This window comes from Peromyscus maniculatus, chromosome 14 (genome assembly GCF_049852395.1).
Source record: "Peromyscus maniculatus bairdii isolate BWxNUB_F1_BW_parent chromosome 14, HU_Pman_BW_mat_3.1, whole genome shotgun sequence".
Classification (NCBI taxonomy): domain Eukaryota; kingdom Metazoa; phylum Chordata; class Mammalia; order Rodentia; family Cricetidae; genus Peromyscus; species Peromyscus maniculatus.
Genome location: NC_134865.1, coordinates 75,355,328 through 75,359,992, shown reverse-complemented (window position 1 = coordinate 75,359,992; position 4,665 = coordinate 75,355,328).

Here is a 4,665-nt window from a genome sequence, read left to right as displayed (position 1 = left end):
AAGCTGCAGCGGCTGGGTCAGTTCATTTCCTATGTAAAAATCTGGCCTTGTTTTTTTCCTAGGGCTGCTAGGTCTCCTGCTGAGAAAGGCAGACAGACAAGTTTACCTCTCTGGCAGACTTCACACTAAAAGAATGATAAACTCACAAAACAAGTTTCAATGTAACCTTTTACCATTTCCTTATTTAAAGGAACTTTCTTGACAATGACTGCTGTCAGTAACCAACCACCTAGGTCTCATGATTGGATGGAAAGAAGAGGTTTGAAGTTTGTAAGTGGTGGGAGTCTAAGAAAGTAATTTGAGGTATGTAGATGCAAGTTATAAAGGTCTGGGGATGTAAAAGCTTAAGTTTCGAGGGTCTATGAACGTGTTATAAGGTATGTGAGGGCAAGTTGCAAAGGAAATGCTATTGTTATATTAAGACTTTTAAAGTTCAGCGTTTTAACATTAATCAAATTTACGTTTCCTTTGGTTGTTTCCTAAGTATAGACTTAAAAGTGCTTCTCATTGATATCCAGCCCTCTGGACTGAGGAAAGACTGTCAATGCTTTTAACTCAGAAACATGTTGGGGTCCCCAGGCTTTTGCTATGACTCAAGGGTGTGGGTCTACTGCCTTTTCCACAAAGAGAATTTCAGTGCAGATTACGGACAAGGGTAATGTTTACATAACTACTTTTTTTTTTTTTTTTTTTTTTTTAATCTCTCTTGAAAACTTCAAAAATTCTTGTCAGTGTCAGGGAGTCATGACTTGGATCTACCTGTGGCAGGTCAGGGGGACTCCAGATAAGCATTCCTACTAACCAAGAGTCTATGCTTCCCTACCTACTGCCTATTCCTGAGGGTGAGATCTCCCCACCCCTCAGTCTTGGGACTCCTCCCCTCCCCCCAACTAAGGGCATAGTCCTTAAAGTTTCAAACCAAGATAGAGATGCTCATAGACCTGATGAAAGGACAAAAGGAACAATGTTTTGCATCCTTGCTCAGTTGTGGACTTGTCAAGACCAGTCTGGGGTTCAGACCTGGGGCCTCAGAAGAGTTAAAGTTTCTGTTCTAGGGACTTGGCCTTTTCCCCTGAGGAGGGGGTTATCAGTCTCAAGGCTGCTGTGTGCTGAATCTTAATGTTCTTGAGATAATCCTGTTCCCCTTTCGCAACATTGTTTGACTAGCTCCTCTCTGACTTAGTCCCATCACATGATAGTTTCTGCTGGCTCTGGCTCTTTCTTCCCTGGAAATAGCATATAAGAAGCTGTACTTCTTAAGATGTTTTCTTGGCATAGGACAGAGCGTGTGCAAGACCTCTTGATCCCAAGCTACCTCATCCTCTCTGTCTTCTGTCTTCCGATCCCCTGGTCCTCTCAGAACCCTGTCACTGAAGAACAACCTGCTGGTCCAAGTCACTGCCCCAGGCTGCACTGCCTTGTCCTAGAAGGCTTCCAGACAACAGGCAACATGGCCCAGGACGCAGGTTCTCATCAGGTCCCCTGTCACTGTTTTCCAAACCCACTTCCATCACCATTGCCTGGCTTGGAGGGCACTCGGGAGGTAAGAGTGCCAGGCTGCCGTAGACTGACATTGCAAAGGCAAGGAACAGCAGAACATCAGCCCTTTTCCAGGCTCGACTCCTTCATTTTCTGTAGCCAATTTCAGGGGGGAAAGGGCTTTGACCCACTTCTCTCGGGCCCGTGTGCTTGCCACATGACAAACCCAGAAGTCTGATAATGACTACAAAGAGGAGGTCTGGCAGTGGCAGAGATACAGGGGTCATTGTGTCCATCTTGTGTATCCTAAGAACCCAACTGAGGCCCAGGAGGCAGAAGGGAATGTTCTAGGTCAGGCATCCGATTAGGACCTCAGTGTCTTAAAGGCCAGTGACTTAAAGGCCAGTGCTCTTGGCTCAGAACAGTGGTATACCCGGGACTTCTGGGGGACTTGTGGGATTGACTTTTTCTCTCTTGAAATTAGGGTTTACTCGCTGACTCTTTCCAAGATGGAGCAGAGTGCTGGCTCAGGCCTTGTGATATTTCCAAGGTCCCCATGCTGGAGGCTTGTAGCTGCTTGCACAAGGTAGTGCTGGTAGATCCAAATGTGGGATAGGTATGAAAGAGAAAATTATCTTAATAGATATCAGCCCAGCAAGCCCCCACATGCCTTCAGAATGCTTCCCTGTTCCTCTCCATGACTTCAAGTCTGAATTATTCCTTCTTCTAGGTCAAATTTTGATGTATCAACCCCAAGGGCATCAGTAACCTCATTTACTAATAGGGTCCTTGCTGAAGATGGAATTAGTCAAAACAAGGTCATACTGGACCATGGTGATTCTCTAATCCAACATGGTTCCTCCCGTGTGTGTATGTGTGTGTGTGTGTGTGTGTGTGTGTGTGTGTGTGTGTGTGTGTGTGTAGCAGAGGACATGGTTCAGGAGCCATATACTCTGCACTTTTGAGACAGGGTGTCTCTTTGGCTAGGAGCTCACCAAGTAAGCTAGGCTGGCTGATTGGCAAGTTCCAGTGATCCACCTGTTCCTGCCTTCCTAGTGCTGGTGTTCTAAGTATACATCACCATGGCCAGAGCTCAGGCTTTGGGCCTCCTGAATGTAACAAGATACAGTAGCTGGCTAGAATATCTTGCATGGAGTCTTTAAGGATTTACTTAACTTTTTTTTCAATGCTTCAAAGCAAAGAATATTTTGAAACCTGAGCAACTGAATTCAATATTTGTTTGATCCTAGGCCAAAGATGATGCAAACATAACTCAGAAAACTTCCATCCATTACCTTTTCTTTCTTTCTTTCTTTCTTTCTTTCTTTCTTTCTTTCTTTCTTTCTTTCTTTCTTTCTTTCATTCATCCATTCATTCATTTTTCTGGCTGGGCCTATGCTATATAGACTACCTAAGGCTAGGGGAGCTTTGGAAATTTGGGGATAACAAGGTCCTGTCTCTACGATGTCCCATTTGATGGGCACTAGGATAAGGTGGGAGACAAAGTGATGCTCAGGCTAGCCATGAATGATGACAGGATGGCAGTCTGGCTTGAGGAGGCTTATGAACAACCTTGGTGGTGTGTGGGTTCTCAGATAAGCGCCTGCAAGAGAGAGGCCTGCAGATGAGAAGCCGTAGCAGAAGTGGGCAGCGAAAAAGACCTGTGATTAATAGCACATGACACACGGCACAGGGGAAACAGTTAGTATCAGATCACAGAGGCCTTGACTATTAATAGAGGACTTTGAACTTGTATTCAACAGGGAGCCACAGACTGTAGTGATACTGTGTTCCCCAATATATTGTGCACCCTAATAAACTTATCTGGGGTCAGAGAACAGAACAGCCACTAGATAGATATAGAGGCCAGAAAATGGTGGTACACACACCTTTAATCCTATCACTTGGGAGGCAGAGATCCACCTGGATCTCTATGAGTTCAAAGCCACTCTGGAAATATCCAGGCATGGTGACACACACCTTTAATCCCAGGAAGTGATGGAAGAAAGCAGAAAGGTATAAGGCGTGAGGACCAGGAACTAGAGCCTGGTTATGCTTTTAGGCTTTTAGCAGCAAGATCTATTCAGTTGAGATCTATTTGGATGAAGACTCAGAGACTTCTAGTCTGAGGAAACAAGACCAGCTGAGGAGTTGGCGAGATGAGGAAACTGTGGCCTGTTCTGTTTCTCTGATCTTTCAGCATTCACCCCAATACCTGACCGTGGGTTTGTTGTTATTAATAAGACCTTCTAACGACTGGAGTTACAACTGAATGTTTTAGAGTGAGAAAGGAAGGAGCACACTGTCAGCATAAGGAGGCCTCAGTCTCCTTGACTTGAGGGTAAGGTACTTTCAGCTTCTCCCCTTCATCACACCAGGGTCTCACACATTCACACGTCACTCTGCCAGGGTGGTTGCCCTGTATAAACCTAGACTGCCTGCAGCTTGCCTTCTTCTATTCACTCACCCACCTGTGTCTGTAGGGTTGAGAGGACCATACGCCAGCCTGGGCCTAACTTTACCTCTTACAGAGATATTGAAAACCAGAACCCAGCTTGTCCTGAGCTCAGCCATGCAGTCTTCTGTGATCTGCAGGGCCTCTTGAGTTATGAGCACTTATATGTGCTTGTGAATATAACCTGGTGGAGGAGAATCGAGCCCCAGAACTATCCCTCTCAGCAATGGCCCCCTATGGGTCCCTCCTCTGTCAGTGTTCTCCTGATGCTGACTGGGGTCCTATTCAAAGCTGTGTTTTAGAGGTCTGAGTGGAGGACAGCCTCCTTGGTCCTGCCTTCACCACTTCCCTTGGCAATATTTTCTGTTGTGAGTGGAGGAAGCTCTCTGTCTTGGCTTCCTGGCAACCAGCCTGTTCCTGGGCTTGTGACTTTGCCGGGGCCATGACTATGTCACATAGTTTCTAATGTACCCTGACTTTGAATGGGGGCCAGCTGGAGGGGGCTCTTCTGGGTCACCAGTGACTACTCTGTCTTTGGGATATGGTGTTTCTTGTACGCCACAGACAAAGGTCAGGGAACTTTGGTCCTGATCTCCAGACACAGACTGAATTTTCAGAACTATCTCTAGGTGCTCTGGACACCATGAAGTCCCTCAGAGTGGGTGTGGTCAGTGGCCTCCAAATCTTGAAGTCTGGAAAATTCCTTGAGTTGGCCACAGGGTACCAGCCCC